We start from the raw sequence: 17,767 nt of genomic DNA on the forward strand, positions 1-17,767 counted from the left end.
TCAAATACCAACCTCAAATCATCTCCATTAGAGGACCCATAAAAGGGAAAGTGCATCAAGAATTCAAATTTAAAATATATTCACTCTGCATACTGACATGGAAATATTGGCAAGAGGAAGCAAGCTGGAGAATAACAAGAGTCTTCCAATAGTAAATAAATGAAGAAGAATTCAGAGAGAAGACACTTTGCTAATCTTGGGCTCTAAGTAAAGTCAGCCAGGATTGTCCTCTGATTCATTATCCAGCACCAAGGGCAGGGTAAAGGCCCCAGTCAGAGGCACTTATGACAATAATGGATAAAATAACTGACTGAGCACTTGCTTTGTCCCAGGCGCTATATTGACTGCTTTGCATTCACTATTCCTGACCTTTCTGACAATATTGCAAGGAGTTATTACCATACCCGTTTTACAAATGAGAAAAATAAATGGTTCTTAAAAGGAAACTGGCTGAAGTCATAAAAACATAAGTGACAGGCACTTTGGGTTATACCACGCTTTCCAAAATGACAGCCATTTTTACTTGTTTGTTTTCACTACATAGGTTAACAGTGCTGTTAATAATAATACTGTGGTAGTAAAATGCTTCTTTATTAGGTACTTAGTGCAGAATAACCTTCCTCTGCTACCCCTCCTCCCATTTGAATAAGTATGTGTAGTTTTCAGTATCTCATCAGAGCCTTTTATGTTTACTTCTCCTGTATCCTGCCTCCCCACACCCCAAGTGAGGGTGTTATAAGCATTCCCTCCCATTCATCACGAACCAAGAGAAACATGATCCATCTGGAGGATCATCAGCTAAACTCTGAGGTCTGAAATCACTCCAAAGTCATGTAATAATCTCAAGGTTTCTCCATTTGGTCAGGAGAAAAGAAAATAAAGAAATCCTAGCAGTGAACAAGCAAAACTAAACTAAAAGAGGGCAAAATGGGTGGAGTTGGGGACAATACCAAAATTCAGCATAACAAATTAATACTTTGCTCTAATAACAATAAATGAATATTTGTTAAAGAATCTCAATGCAGCTCTAAATTTACTGTCTTGGGGGGTCAAGACATTTTTTTTTTTTTAATTTTTAAACTGGTAAGAAATCCAAAGGAATGGGAAAACAACATATTCATTCACGGTTTTTCTGTCAAGCAACTTAATCGCTCATATATGCCAGATATTGTTATAAAGATGAGTAAGTTAATATCCAAAGAAACTCACACTCTAGTGGGGCATTATAGTAGTCAAGGAGTGAGTTCCCTTTCTGGCAGAACTCTTCCATTCCTAGAGAATCAAGAAGAGAAGAGACTTTCCAGGCACTCAGATAGTGAGACCATAAGGGCACCCTGATGTCCTCGGAGTGGACCACCCAGTTCTCAGGTTAATGCACCTGGGGTCTTGGGGTAATACAACTAGGTTTCTAGAAACTTCATACTGCTCAGCCAACACTCCTGCAACTGAGAGAGGTCAAGTATAGTGAGCTCCTGAAGATAGGTCCTTGAAGCATCTCTTCTGTACCTTGTGAATTTTTCATGGGCCTCGTGAGGGACAATAATAACCATTTCAGATAATAATTTGTTCAGCATTCACCCTAAAGAGAAAGAGCAGTCTTTCTCTGATGTTTGACCTTCTACTCACACAAAAATGAGGTCATATACATGCATTTATATCTGGGTCCCAACAAAGGTTTCCTACCTAAAAATATTTTCCTCACTAGGTTGGTGACATTGCAACTTAAGAAATTTGTTTATCTGAGTAAAGTACAGCCCTCTCTATATTCCTAGTTCTAAAGAGGGAACCATTTATTTATTCACCAAGCATCTAGTGAGTGGCCTCCATGTACAAAGCTCTGATATGGGCAGTTTTGACACCACCCTCTGTGAAATACTGGCCTAAAAGGGTGGAAAGGCATGAAAGGTAAAACTGGGTAGAAGGGTAGAAGAAGCATGCGGCAGGCTTAGCAAATACAAACTAGAAAGCAGGCAACATGAAAACAAGAAGCCATTGGTGAGTGTGTGTGTGTGTGTGTGTGTGTGTGTGTGTGTGTGTGTGTGTGTGTGTGTATGGGGTGAGGGCAGGGCAGAGAAGAACTGACCCTAATAGGAGATCACCAGGGCCCCCAAAAGAGGTTTAAGCACTAGGAGTAATGTATACTACTTCATAATTTGGTCAAGGGTTAGTTCTGCCTTCTCTAAGTAGAAACAGGTAAGGGTTGCTAGGACAGACACTTCATTGATATGTGACAAAGATCCAGCAGAAACAGAGTCAGGCCTTCTTATCTAGGTTTCATACACAAGCCCTGAATTGAGGCAGAAAATACACAGAACTGTAAACCGCAAACTAGAAGCCTTAGGAGCTGAGGAAAGCTGCGTTCTTTAATTTATAGGCTCTTTATGGGGTATCATCTACTCTCCCCACTCACTTCATCTCCAGAATAAATCTTTGTAGTCACTCTTTTCACTTTCTTAGTCTCCCCCTTGAGACTGGTGAGGTTTAATACAGAATCCCATTTCGAGCTATATGATAGGAACCTCTAAAATGCCATTTTTTAAAAATATTTTTTAACAAGGAAAATACTGGTTATACGAGCAAAGGATGGTGAATTTCATCAGCTTTTTCCCTGAGTCATTAAACCTCATCTTCAAAGTAGGCTGTTTTTCAGGAGCTAGGATCCTATCAACTTGAAGTTTGTAAGTCTTTTAAATTTTCCTGCATAGTCTCAAATCACAGTCCTTGAAAGAATAAGGTGCTCTTGGGAAGAGCAGAAGTAGGAAGTAGGAAGAAATAGTTAAAGAAAAACCTAGAGTTGACAGATGCTCACATAATAGTAACCCTTCATTGATATTATATGCTAAAGTTTTCTAGAGTTCCTGACAATATACCCAGTGGCATGGCTCAAAAACAAATGTATATGTACATAGAACAAATTAATTTTTAAAACAGAAGCAGCTTAGAAAGGAACGAGCCAAATTTTATTATTTAGAGGAATCAATTGAGTGGCTTAGGGGAAAACATGAAATGTTTATACAAATAGCTGAGTAGTTTATGAAAATATAATTTCTCTACAAAATAAATCATGTAGTGAATATTCCATTTAAACCCACTCCATACACTTGTATTTGAGGAACTGCTTAAATACTAGCTTAAGTGTTATGGTTTCAATGTTAGTAACAATGCCAAGACATTATGTTATTATTTGTTTGGTTGGGGTTTTTTTTTTTGTGATAGCTGAAAACCTGCTGGAGAAAATCAATTTTAAAAAGTAGAGGAAAAAAAGTCAGTGAAGAAAGAAATGCTAATAATTTAATAATTTAATTAGCAAGTAAAGACAGTAACTTCTGCCTATTAAGTCTTTGTTTAAGCAAAGACTGTTTTCATCAATATCAATAACTAATGAAAGAATATTCATTCATTCATTCAACAAATATTTATTATGTGTCTGGAAATGTACAAAGCATTGGGGCTATGACCCTGAACTAAACAGGCACATTCTCTTTCCTCCTGGAATATATTATCTAACTGGGAAGACAAATAACAGATGTTAATTTAATTGTTATAAAAAGAAATGTAATTATTAACTATGATAAACGCCATAAAGGAAAAACACAGTCCTATAAGAGTAAGTAATGGAGGACCTGACCTACTAAGGAGTTAGGAAAGGCTCTGCTGAAGATATAACAGGAGAGCTGAATTTTAGGGTACTCTGCAGGAAGCCAGGCAAAAGGTTGCTGGAATGCAAGGCCTTGGGTTGACACTTTTGTAATTATCCTTCTCTGAAATGAGATTACTCACTGGCTACCTTCTTAGATATGCTGGGGTATGAGATCATATTTTTAAAAAATACTGAAAGCAATTTTTTATAATTTACGTGAGACCTTTCCCCTCTGAGATCACAGGCATGCAATTGAAGTTAACCGCAGTCTACCACACCCCTGGGGGCAATGTGGTGGGTGGAAGGGTTGTGAGCCTGGGGGCCAGCGGAAAGGCTCACTGGTCTCAGCTCTCACTGACCAGGCATGTGGACCTGGACAAGTCACTTCCTCTTTTTCAGCCCGATCTGTAATATTGGGGAATTTTGCTAACAATCTAAAGCTATGATATTCAATTTCCATTTCTAGAATTCACATTATCAAAGAAAAAAAGAGAGCTGTGACTTCAGTGAGATGACTTCAGAGTCATAGATATGGATTCACTATCTCCAATCTTACTCATAAAATAATTTCATTTCATATGCCCTCGATATACTTATTTGTTTAAAAAACAGAACAAAACAAAACAGATCTCTGATGTGTTTTCCAGAGCAGCTAGCTGTGGTTCTAAGCAGCAAGAGCACTGGTTGAAGAGAAGCTCTTAAAACCAGCCGCTGATGGCTAGCTGCCCATCCAGCAGAAGAAAGACAATGATGAATCAGGGACAAAAAAGAGACATCAACTCTGCCCAGCACCACCTCACAAATTTCAGCTCTAAGGGGCTCACATCCCCCAACATTTGAAAGGTAGATAGTTTTGGAAGAGTGACTTAGGACTTCTGAGAGACATCTAATATTCAACTGAACACTTCCCCAAACTCTCTTTTTGCTCCTGGCTGATGCCACTCCCTCTGGGCTTCCAACCTGGTCTACAGAGAAAATTTAGGTTTGCATGTAGAGTAAGCAGTCCCATTCTCTAAACCTGCTGCCGGGTCTGGATGCTATCCATCAGCAGAGCAGAACCAATGAGGGCCCCAGGTCCTCTGCTGTAAGGGGAAGCAGATGTGAGGAGCTGGCTCAAGGGGAAAAGCACCAGAGCCATTCGGTGCTAAACAAAGAAAAATCACCTATAATGGCACAAGAAACGTACCATCAAATTTAAGGGAGGAGCAGGCTGCCAGGTGGTCTGTCCTTTGCCTGACCACTCGGAGTATTACAGCCCCTCTCCTTCAAGGCTATGTAGGAAATTCATCATAAATTTTGGTTTCATGTGTAAAACACATTTGTGCAATCCACAGTTCCCATGGTATGGTACTGATGGTGACAGACAGCTAATTTGAAAAGTCTGGAAATGGCCCTAACATTGCCCCAAGGTTGTCCTTGTCATAATTTAGCTGGGCTCTTTATTTAAAAATAGCCAGGCTTTAATTATTTTTGAAGGCTTTTTTTTTCCTCTCTGAGAACAATCTAAAATGCCTCCTCCTCCATGAAGCCTTCTCCAATATTCTCTTCTTCCTTTCAACTCTACAGCATTTTGCTCACTAGTTACAGCAATCTATCTCACTTGGCCCAGTATTTACCTACTCTAAACCAGGACATCCCTAAGAACATAGAACATGGCGCAAGGAGCATGGCTTTCGAACAGCCTTAAAAACCCATACCATCACCTATTAACTCTTGGACAAGTTATTGAACTGAGCCATCATCTTCATTTTTAAATTAGGATAGAATGCTTTCTTGCAGGGCACTAATGAGCATGAAATGAGAAAATATATACTGAGTGCTTAGACTGGTCCCTGGAACATAATGAGTGCTCAACAAATGTCAAATAACTCCTCTTCATCATCTGCATTCTCTGAGAAGCCCATCACAGTGCCTTGCATACACTGAGTCCTCACTAAATTATCATGGGTGGGTTGAAATAAACTGCTGAATCACCTCTTGTCTGTTTGACTTCATATCACATCAGATTCAACGAGGAAATTATTAATTATGCTGACTGCACGTGCAGTGACATCTACGAAGCAATTGTTTTTTCTGCCTTTTTTTTTTTTTAAAAAAAAATGAAGATGGATTCTACTATTTACACATATTTTTCTACGTCTATTACATATGCAAGAAACCATTTGTCTGCACTGACATCACACTAGCTTTCTAGGTTACTGGTATGAAATTCCAAAATGATACAGTATAAGCCATTCAAGGTTTTAAGGATATCGTCTCACAGCAGGGAAAAGATTTTGCCCATTATTCAGAACACTTGAAAAGGCTAACATTTCAAGAAAGGATCAAATGTTTGTTACCTTTGCTGCCCAGAAGTAAAATTTCAGCGTGGAAGTTTATTTCTGCTGCTCCTCTCGGCAGTTCTGTCCCCAGGCACTCAGGTCCCTCACACTTCCCCATCGGAAGGGCCCTCTCAGGACAGTAACTGGGCAGCAACCTAGTTTCAAAATTCTTTCACTTCCTCCGCATCTTCCTGTGTTCCAGGCCCTCAGGACTTTCTATCTGCCAGCCGATCTAATAAATCAACCCAAGTTTGTAAAAATGAATAAGATGCTAATGGTATGCAAGAATTAATGGTAGCTCCTTCTTAGGTAATATCACTGCATTTTACTAGGGATCTACTTACTGCATGGAATTGCTTATTCAAAGGAATGCCTCTAAGAGTGAAAAATTTCATATCCTATGTTGGCCGATGGATAAATGCTTTGAACTTAGAGACGTTTTTCCCTCCTCAAAACACCTTATAGACTGTTAACTTGCCCTTGACCACAAACACATTTCCTTCACTTCAGCGACCAGTCAGGATTTTTCTCTTTCTTCTCCCAAAATTGGCAAGAAATTTTCAGATAAAGAGAAAATGTGCTTCTCTTGAACCTTTACTCCGCTCTCCTGGCTGGGTAGATAAAAGGACAATCACAAACGTAGCTATAAAACACATAGGGTTCAATACAGAGTTGTCAGCAAAGAGAACCTACCAAAAACACTACAGGCAGCAAGGGCTGTGAGAAACTATCTTCTAAGTTAAGTCAACACACTAGGAAGAGGCACCCAACCTCCTAATTTGTATTCTGAACTTCTTTTAATAAAAACATACCAGTAAAGTAGTTTCTCCTAGGAGTCTCCAGTTCAGAAAATGGGCTATTTGATTTACAAATCCTACTGAGAACCTAATCATTGTTTAGTTTATCTTCAAAAATATCTGTTATATAAAATATATTTTGTGATGTGTGTATGTGTGTGTGCATAAGAGGCTGAGGAGGGAGGGAGGCTGAGGGAGAGAGATGAAGACAGACACACACACGCACGCACACACACACACACACACACACCCCTTTTGGAAGAGAAAGAAAACTGGAAATAATCCCATTGCACTTAATGAGGCCCCACTGGACTAGCCCTCAGTCCAATACAAAACCTCAGAGGCAGAGTCTGAAAGCTCACATTCCCAGAATCCAGTCAATTTCAATGGGTCAGAAAACATCTCACATTTATTTCCACTAAATCTCAAGTATGTCTCCAAGCATTAGACACCTCTTTGTTCAGAGAGAAAACTGAAAAGAGCTAGTTCAGCAACCCACTGGCTTGGTGAGCCACAATTACCACTGAGAATTAGAGCCAAAGTGATAGGCAGCTAAGGGAGTTCTAAGCGATGCTAGATGAGATTCCAGAACCTAGGGAAAGTCGGGGAGAATATTTGCCACAAGGGGGAGCAGGAGAATTCGGTCAGATGGGAGACCATTTGGTAGAGGTTCTGATGAGGGGTCTAACTATGAGGTATGGATGATTTGGGAAGATGTTTCGGCAACAGACATTTATCCTTTAGAGGAAAAAAAAAAAAGGATGGAAGGATCTGGAAGAAGAGAGCTCATCACGTGTTGATTTCTAAGTTCTTAGTAAATGTAACACAACAATTTAATTTTTGGTTAAAAGCAACATACGCACACTCTGAAAAAATAGAAACCATGAAAGGTATGTACTCTAACTTCCTCTTTTTATTGTGTATTTCTTTTTCCAGATTTAATTTCTTTTTGTTTTGATGTCTTTTATTTCCATGCTGATGAGACAGGCTGCTTGCTTCTTACTTACATGCTAGTCTCCCTCTATCTGAAGGCACCACGGAGAAAGGGCTCCTCTCACTGAATTTCAACGTGAAAATCAGATGGTAAAGTCCTAAAATGCACTTACTCTGGGAGAAACACATCCATGAACTAAATGAACGCTTTAACTTGCTTTAAAGGGGGAATAAAACTTTATTGGATCTGCAAAGCTTTCCTCATCATTTATTTTGTCAAAGAAACACAATAAGTACTTAGGGGGATGGAGCCATGCGTTTACTTTGGAAGATAAATAAAAGTCTATTTTCGTCTGATAAAAAACATGTTAAATATAGCTTCCTAACAAAATGCTGAAGATTTCTTGGAATATACTTTTTTCCTCAAAATGTAGTAAGTTTAAAAGAGCAATTAATATAATTCTTGCAAATCTTCCTGTGTTACTATTTTTTATTTTCCTTTTGTAATTTTATTTGGAGTTAAAGCACTGCTACTGCTATGCATTTTCTTCCCCTTCATAGCTAACAAAAGGAATATCTAGTTCTCAATCCTAATCCAAAAAGATTCTGTAGAAACCTTTAAATAGTACTGGTAAAAAGTAAATAGAAAGGTAGAAAGGTAGGTAGGTAGGTAGGTAGATAGATAAACAAGCAGACTAATATAAAGTATAGCTTTCACATTCTTTTAGTTCACGTTACTTTTCCTCTTCCAGCCCTGTTAAGCTTGTAGAACACAGTAGACGAAGTCTGATTGTCATGGACACTTACTCTTTTGCAACAGCTCAACAGTGAATAATGGTTTACCTTTGTCTAGTTCTTCCCCTCGCCCTTAGGAATTAATCATCCCATATTTAATAAAAGACAACAGCCATTTTAGGGGATAAAATCAGGGATCCTTCTATAGTAGCTGGGGAAAATCCTAATTAAAAAGAGCCCTTAGATCCAAATGGAACCCTTCAAGCAGGAAGAATTTATAAAATAAAAACCATTTAAGAAATCACATTTTGCTTTTTGATGAAATAAGTGGGTCTTCCCCCACCTTCTCATTCACAAGGCCCCAAAGATGGAACTAGTCTCCGTTCCTTCCTCCTTTCATACCCACCTGACCACCCAATTAAGCAAGTTTAGAAAAACCCACAGAGCTAAATCCAAGTAACACAGGATTTGAAAGAGGAACCTAAAGACAATCATCCCTATTTTTGGCTTTGTTTTCTTATCTGAAATGAATGAAACATCTAGATGCATTTTCCTCCCTCTTCTCCTGACTTGCTGCAGCTCTGGGAAAGAGAAACCAGGTGAGGCTGTGTGTGTGTGTGTGTGTGTGTGTGTGTGTGTGTGTGTAGGTGTGGGTGGGTGTTATGCTTGAAGAACCCCCTCCTAGTCGCTCCTAATTTCCCTTAGGAAATCTCTACACCGATGCTGGATTGTGGATGTTCTGTTGTTCACATTTGGAGATACTCACGCTCTGCCTTTAACCAGATCTGATTAGAATCTCCACCTACTCTGCTAGCTCCTCCATGATCGAGATGCCTGTACTGTCTTTACCATATCTGTCATTTTTTTTAAAAGCGTCTTCCACTACACCTCCTACTGATATCCTTTTTTCTCTTTTTAGTCTTTACACCTCCAGCAGGACAAAGTTTGTATTGTTATGTTCACAACCACTAGTGGCTGACTAGCAGGAGAGAGAGCCGGCCAGCAAGGGAGACATCCTAAAGAGGGGGGTTAAAAAATACCTAGTGCAAAGCTCGACTTTTTTTCCAATGACTGCGGACACCATGCACATCGCTCTCTTCACAAAAATTCTTTGTTAAATTTGATTACTCTGCCCTGAACCCGACCACTTCCACTTTGTCTGGAGAGGGAAATACAAATTGCCAGCCCAAGCCATTCATCAGTCACCGGAATCCATGGGGGAGGGGATTTTTAAAATCAAGGATGGACACATACTGTATTTTTTAAAGCATCGCCTGGGCGAATCTGGTTCCTTTCGCTGACTGTCCACCCAAAGACCTCCCTCATCTTCATTAAGGTGGAGCCAAGAAGGGTATCCTCACATCTCACAAGACAGACCATTCCCTCAAGAGCCAGCAAGGCTCCAGAGGCAGATAATGCAGCTGCAAAGTTCCCTTCGAATTTCTTTGGGGGGAAATGTGCAGCAGAATCCCCAGGGCACACTCTGACATAGTGCCCAGAAACCGGGGACCCTTCGGCCCATTTCCCTGCTGCATTTCTCCCGCCTGCGCCCCCGGGCCTGAGCCACACCTCCCTCTGCTCCGCAGTCGGTAGTGAAGGAGCCCCCAGCCCCAGCCAGAAAAGAGGAGACTCGCAAAGGTGGTCTCGGGGAAGACCCCAGGGATTACCAGGAGGAGGGAATGACCGCGAAGCAGAGCCCAGCGGGCGGGGACGCCTGGATCCCCAGCAGCGCTGCGTTCGGGTGGACTCAGCTCTTCGCGCCTTGAATCCTCAGAGCCCAGCGCGGTGCGTGGTGCAGCATCTCTCTGCTCAGTAACCCTTTCTTCCGCCCGCAGCCGGCACAGGCAGGCAGGCACACTCACGCCCAGCCGCTCGAGTCCGAGCAATCTCACTCTCTCGTAAGCGCGGACATCCCAGAAAATGTGTAGGGACACACACACACACACACACACACACACACAATTTAGGAGCCGGTCCTTTGTCAAAGCGGAGGGAAGTGTAGCCTTATGAACAACAAATGGAAAATAGTTGGCGGTATCTGGACCAAATCCCCCTGCTTGCCCATCATAAGATCCTACCTGGTTTGGGGAAGTGTGGATGGATCCTGCCCCCGTTCCTCCACGCTACTGGGAAATACGGCACACTCCCTCCTTTTAAATAGCTCCCGATTAGGAAGAGGTCGCTCCCATCTTCAGGGGTAAGCACAAAGCAGGCGACAGCGGGCAGGCTCGCGTGCAGCGCCCGCGCGAGCAGGAGCGGCGGCGGCGGCGGGCAGCCGGTGCGCGCGGGCGGGAGGCAGGCGCCGAGGCCGGGAGGCTGGGAGGGCCGGGGCCCCGGCGGCGCGCGCGCTCCCCCGCCCCCCGCGCACACTCGCCCGCCCGCCGCCCGCAGCCTCGCGCCGGCTCACACGCGTGCTCGGCCCCGCTGCCGCCGTCGCCGCCGCGGCCCGCCGAGCCCCTCCGCTTCGGCCCTCTGCGCGCCCCCCGGCGCCCTCGGCTCCAGCCTGAGAAGTAGGGCCCGCGCGGTTCCGGAGCACCCAGCAGGCGGAGAGCCCTTCCAGCCTCCCAGCCTCCGCCGCTGAGGTTTTTCGATTTCCTCCCGGCTCTCCGCCCGCAGTGCGTTCTGGCCGCGCGCTAGCGCTCTCCCCGGCGCCCAGCCCATCGGTTACACGCTCAGACAGGCGCTGCAACTTTTCTTATCAACCCTCCTCGCCTCGCCCACAGACAGAACCTCAACCCCAAGTCTCCTACTCGTTTCTCACCTCTGATATTGTTAATCGGATATATCTTTCTCCACTTTCTTTCCTTCTGCTAAAGGAAGCTTTCTTTTCGCAAAGGGATCGGGGATCTATCAATGGTTTTTCTCTTAAATCCTCACGCCGTGTTTTTCCTACATATTAGACATGCACAGCGACACGCTCGCTGGCTAGTAGCTGCTGACACAAGCAGATAAGGATATGGGGGTGGGGAGAGAGGTATTCCCCAGGCAAGAAATCTGAAAGATTCTCCTTGTTGGTATTTCCCTCAAAGATTGCAGCTCACCTGGGGATAAAGACCAAGTCTGTTTAACATGAAAGCCATGCAGCTTTTAAATTACAGAGAGGAGTAAAAGCTGAGCATTACGGTTGAGCTGGGAAAGATCTAATGCAACAATCGACGAACCATTCATTGCCCTTTCCAAGAGAAGCATTATCATTGCCAATACATCACTTCCCCATAATTAATAAAGGGGCATTGCACCAGGCCCTTGCTCTCTTGACAGCTCATTCATCCTTACAAATCCTTAATGACTTGGCAGGATGAAAGGCTAGACCCACTGTGGAGTTCACAAACCTGGCTGCACATCAGACACCTGCGAAGCTTGTTAAAAATGCAGATTTCAGCGTCCCATCCGGAGACTCTGATGTCGTAGCTCTTGAAGCACGACTCCAAGTTTGTATTTTAAACCACTGGCGTGGTTTGCCAAGGTGCGGGAGTCGGGGCGGCTTTATGGGGAAGGGGAAAGGAGGTTGCTGAAGAGCACTAGGCAGAAAGTTAACTTCCGTAGCAGTTTTCTCCCCAGTACTTACAGTGCAGCTCTGGGGCAGCCAGCCTGTTCGAAAAGGGAGATTCTGACCAGAAATCTCACTGTTTGACTATGAAGCAAAGAAGGGGAAATGGAAGGAGCCTCCCTCCTCAGCCTCTCTCGGTGCCAGTGGCTCTCAGCCCTGATTGCACCTCAGAATTGCCTGGGGAGGTTTAAGAATCCCAGTGCTTAGGCCACACCCCAGGCCCATTAACTTGGAATCTCTTGGGGGGTGGGACCCAGGCATCAGCAATTTTATGCAATTTTATGTGTTCCCTGCTAGATTCCTCTGTAACCAAGGTTGAGAACAACTGTTCTAGGCCAATACTCCTCAAACAAGAATGTGCATATGAATAACCTGGGGAGTGCCCTTTCTTATGCACAGAGCTGGAGCAGGCCTGGATCTGCACCTCGGCGTCACTTACAAGCCGTCCAGGCTCCCAGAATGAAGCCCACACTTTAATTAGCAAAGGTCAATTGAGGCTAGGGGGAGGAAAGCTTCCTCTTGTCTTATATATCCCCAAATCGTTCCTCTCTAAGAACATTTTCTTTTTCTCATTCTAAGAGTTAAATTTTCTTGGAAGCCACGATGTACACAAACTTTTTATTAGACTGCACTGACTAGTGGGTATGAACAGAATCACATGTGAGACACAAGTCACCATCTCTCTGTTGGAGTATGTCCTCAGCCAAAAATCACTTAGGGTCCTGACTTAAAGGGAGTGTGAGAGGCAGACACTTGGCTCACACTCAACGAAAGGGGCTTGGAGAACAAAGTGGCTTTCTAAATGACACAGAGAAAAGCATATAACTAAAGACTCCACCCATAGGAAATGGGACAAAGCCAACTAAAGGAACTGAGTGAAAAAGCTAAATGATAATATGAGTGGAGTATATCCCATTAGAATAGATCCTGTAGAAAGGATGTGGTCTATTATTGTTATTATGGACCACTTAGTGAAAGCTCAGATTTTCTTGAAAGTATAAGCATGCTTGTGACATGAATCAAGTCTATATTAAAGTGGTGCCCAAAGTCCATCTTGTCATCCCACGAGAAAGCATGAAGACTACATCTTGGGTCTCTTTATTCCTTCTCTTTTCAACCTAGACTGATATTAGGTTATGTTGGATACTTGGGAAATAAACTTCCATTAAATGGTCCTCTCTTTACCTAGAACCTTTAAAGCAGCCTAGTGCCTAGTAATTTGGCTCTTTTTGATTTGGCTCAATTTCTGAACCCTTAATTTTTATTTTGCCTTTCATTTCTCATTAAAGGTATCCAGGGCCCTGAGGCAAATCAAACCTTTTGCTCCCTCCTAAATGTCAAGCATGACTGGATTTTTATTGCAAAAATTATCAAAGGCTACACCACTGGCATAAAGCTCTAGGTTAAGGAAATTGTGAGGCTACGGCAGCCTGCAGCTTTGGAAAGAAGAAATGCTTTATGTAGGAAGGCGGTGATTTACATTCCACTATCAATATTATTTCTTAACTGTGTTCTTGAATATTGATTGCCCTTCTTTCCTTCAGACTTGAGATTCAGAGTTATGGGTTTCTATCATTATGTATCCAAGCAGTGTGTCATGACCATTTTGAGGAATCCATGGGGATAGCACTAAGATTTGATAAATTCTAATAGTGGTCCAGATTTTCATGAACTATATTTCTGCAAATCTTCAGGAGATTTTAGCCAACTCATTTTTGGACTGAGTAGAAAAGTTGTGAATTAGGTCCAACTTTTTTATGTAGTCTATGGAAAAATTAGACATGCGATCAGGGTTATCAACATTTAAAAATATGTCTATTTAATATTTTCCTAAAACACCCAATACTTTTTCATCATAGAGAAAAAAAAATTACTTCGTTGTAATGTAATTCCTTCCGTTTTTAGTTTGAATTCCTTAGGTCAGAGGTACCATCATCATTTTGGTCAGAGCTTGAGGTTTCTTAAGTATGTTAAATATAGAACCAGTCCTTCCCCCACTTCATTTAATATCCTGCCGGTCTTCACCGTTTCACTCTCTGCTCATCCATGGGCTCAGTGTGGTGCTAATATCTACCTAAAAAAAAAGTATTATAGCACCTTCAGCTCAGCCAGCAGAGATTAGCATTAGCCATTTTCCCACACCAAGGGGTGTCAGGTGGGTCTCTGGCCCTATTTGTCCTTTGGTTTTTCTTTACTGCTGATTACATCCAGGGAACTTTGCTTCAGGGGTGACTGGGGGTTCTAAGTGCTATTGTTCCTACTCTGGGGTCTTATTCCTACAATTAAACTTTTACTTCTCTGTTTCGTTTTGATCAGTTGAGCACCAAATTGGAACCCTATCCAGGAAGTGGGCTCTGCTACTGAGTGGGAAACCTCCTAGTAGATTCGCCATTATAACCCATTCTTCCCTGTGCTCTATCTCTGTGAGGTCACCCACTTTCTATAAATTTGTCACAGTCTTTGGATATCAGGTGCCTGCACTTCTGCATTTGAGCAACTTAGAGTCAAGGGTTGGGCTTGTACAAAATCTTAACACTTCTGTTTTTCATTTCTGCCCCTTATTGCCTTAAGGGCACATCTAGTCTGTTTTCCACAACTTTACCAATGTTAAGGTTACCCATGAGTAACTTAGTGGCAGAATCATTATCTAGAGCAACTAGCGGGTGAGAAAAGAACAGAGACTGGTTAAGAGTTAAGGCTTTGGAGTCAGAATAGCTGGAGTCAGAATATTACCTCTGGAGGCGCGACCTAGGGAAAGCTTCTTAACCTCTTTGAGTCACAGTATCATTGTCTGGAAAATTTAGATGGTAAAATCTTCTTCAAGGAACTATAGGAAGATAAAATGCATATAATATGTTTGACATAGTTCCTGATCATTATTCAATAAATGATGTCATTGTTTTTATTATTCTTGGTAAACTTCCGTAAAAATGACATACTTAAAGTAAAAAAAAAGTTATATATAATTAGGTTCTACATATTCAGACCATCTCATTATTGACAATAATAATGCTATCCTTTTTGTTATACAGAATTTTATACAACGAATAATCCAGGAAAATGATGCCTCCGTAATAAAAAGTATCTTTTCTCTCTGCAATGAAAGGAACTCTTTGTATACTTTCTGATTTTATAAGTACAGAGTGTGGTTATGTGATTGCTAAAGGGGGCACCACATTCTTACCGCATCGCAACATTTATTTTCCTCTATGCCTGGATATCAACTTGGTCCCATCGCTATTATAATCTGAGGTTATAATGTCCAGTGAAGTCATTTTAAACAAATTCTACTACAATGAAGATTTTGGTTGTCACATTAATTTTATTAATAGAGGATCTTATTAGAACAATAACTTCTTCTCTAAGTGTGCACAAACTTTCCTCAGTGTTGATTCAAGGACTCTCCATCAACAGGGATTCAAGATGAAGCCCCTGGGACGCTCTGTACCAGGCAGCTGTTCCTTGAAGCAATGTCCCTGAGAGATTGCACTTCAGCTTTTTCAATAAATCTCTTTTCTGAGGTATCGTCTACGATGTATAGTCTCCTCTGCATCTTCAATTGCTGGGCACTGATTAAAATCTTCTGAGAATTGCCAATGTTTTAGTAGTTAACGCAGTGCCCAGACAATAGCACTTGAAAATACTCATAACAAAAATACCTAAGGGGGAAATAGACTGAACTTATGGGTGTCTTAATTTATGATTTTAATGATGCTGATTCTGCTACACTAGGAGTGTCTGGAAATAATAAGACTATATGCTCTTGTCTCAAAAAATTCAGAATCTTATATAGTGTGCTTAGCAAGCATAAGGAAGAGGTCAGAAACTACATATTTTTCTTTTTCTTTGAACATATTATCCCATCACATATTAGCTATCTTCAGATATATTTCAGGATTTTTGAGAGTGTAGACAAGAATAAATAAGCTATTTATGTAGATATTAAAATTATTTGCCATTACAACCTAGTTTTTATATAAGAAATCCTTATAAACTAGTTGGATGAGATATGATTACTTTCATTTTAAAGGCTGAGAAAGTACAGAGATTTGCCCAATCCTGATCAGACAGAAATATCAGTTGTGTTGTTTTAAAATAATATTGAACCCCAGTCCACTCTTAGAGATTCCATTGATCCTAAGCGGAGTATGGACACTGGAGTTTTTTTAAGTTCCCTGAGTGATACTAAGGTTCAGCCAGAGCTGAGACCACTGGCTTAAGATCAAATAGCTAATTAGTAATAAAGACAAGTGAAAAAAAAAAAAAACTCCTTATATCTGCCACAATGCAGTTTCTATTCTGCTGCTCCTTTGAATTCATATTTAACAAAATATAAAAATGGGAACTTTTCTTGGAAATTTAAGAGAATAATGAATGTTTATAGATCTTTTTGAGTCTTCATGAGGCACAAGTAGATACAGTAATTGACCTGACAAAGATATATAAACAGATTGGAAGATATGATCCAGAAAGTGAAGTTCATGACTGCAGGGCCTCTGTCTGTCTTGTAGAACACACAATCCTCAGCATCTAGAGCAGTTGTGGGGTGTGGTAAATGAATTAATAAAACACATAATGTCTCTTGTAGGGGGACTGGTCCATATGGACAGAAGATAGATTTTGGTTATAGGGTAAACTCTTTGGCCCCTGTCCGATGCAAATTGCAACTTAATAGCAATCATCTCCTTACAGCACAATGAAAGCCCTGGTTAGCAACTGACATTTGTCACCATATCCACATCCACAGTCCTGCCTGGCCACCTGCTCTGCGATGACTGACAGATTGTCTGTGGCATTGCAGGAGGCCAGACCACACAGAGATGGCAATCTGACTGAGCCTCAGGCTTGTGCCTGTAAGCCGACCCTTTGTCAGTTATCTCAGGAATTACTTATAAGCTCCTGTTTGGCCCAGTTTGTAAGCATGTCAGAGAATCTCTTATTTCCTGTCAAGAGGGTTCTTTAGACATCTATTTTTATGGGTATTATGCTTGTATTTCATTTATTATTTTTTAAGAATTAAGGAAACCGAACTTCCTGGTCTGTTCAAAATCAGTCGTCAAGCAATTCTTATTAAAGGCAAAGAGGTGGGAAGGGCAGAGACAAATAAAACACGATTGAGAATAGCTATACTATTTATTCGTTCATTCATTCTTTCATGTATTCATTCAGCAAATATTTATGAGGAACTACTCTGGACCAGGCACTATATTAGACCCTAGAGATATAAGTGCAAAAACCTGAGTAAAATTTCCCACCCTCCTGGAACTAACATTCTATTAGAAAAACAAGGGGCAGTAAGCAAAATAAATTAACACCTTAGAGTGTCAGATGGAAATTCTGCTATGAGGGAAATGAAGCGAGGAAAACAAGATAGAGATATGGAGGAGCAGAGACTAGTTTAGGTGGTAAGACCTGAATGAAGTTAGGGTTTCTCAGTGATGATGCCATCCCTTTCTTGAGAGTCTCAAACAGACGAAATGATAGAGCTCAGTGTTTTGTTTGTTTGATAATTTATTTCTGGCCAAGTTGAGGTCCCTTTAGGAATTCTCACCTTGAAGCCACCAGCCTTCATCAAGGTTAGCTGCAGAAGCATGGCCACACAGCTTGCACTTCTGCATTTAGGAGTATATTCATATGACGTTAAGTACCAGAGTTATTCCAAAATGACAGACTGCTCCTAGAGGTTACTGATGAAATGGTTGTATTCCTTCTAAGGCAGAATCGCTGTAAGAATTCTGAGTGCCTCCTTTGGTTTTACTTAAAGAACAGCATCTTATTAAAGAAACTATTG

General features: G+C 41.5%; 1 protein-coding gene across 25 annotated transcripts in view; it reads right to left on the reverse strand.

Moving 5' to 3' along the window:
• Positions 1–17,767, reverse strand: part of SLC8A1 (solute carrier family 8 member A1) — a 338,333-nt gene that overhangs the window by 281,013 nt on the left and 39,553 nt on the right. For 10 of the 25 annotated variants that reach the window (XM_016141926.2, XM_036225099.1, XM_036225097.1 and 7 more), the window contains exon 1: positions 10,505–10,718. The exons of 3 other annotated variants lie outside the window; for them this stretch is intronic. The gene's annotated coding sequence lies outside the window, so the exon portion shown is untranslated. Of the gene's footprint in view, positions 1–5,979; positions 6,756–10,093; positions 10,465–10,504; positions 10,719–11,994; positions 12,147–17,767 lie in introns of those variants that run through there. 12 more of the 25 variants (XM_036225103.1, XM_036225101.1, XM_036225102.1 and 9 more) reach the window with 8 other exon arrangements.

This window comes from Rousettus aegyptiacus, unplaced genomic scaffold, assembly GCF_014176215.1.
Source record: "Rousettus aegyptiacus isolate mRouAeg1 unplaced genomic scaffold, mRouAeg1.p scaffold_m13_p_7, whole genome shotgun sequence".
In the NCBI taxonomy this organism is placed as follows: Eukaryota; Metazoa; Chordata; class Mammalia; order Chiroptera; family Pteropodidae; genus Rousettus; species Rousettus aegyptiacus.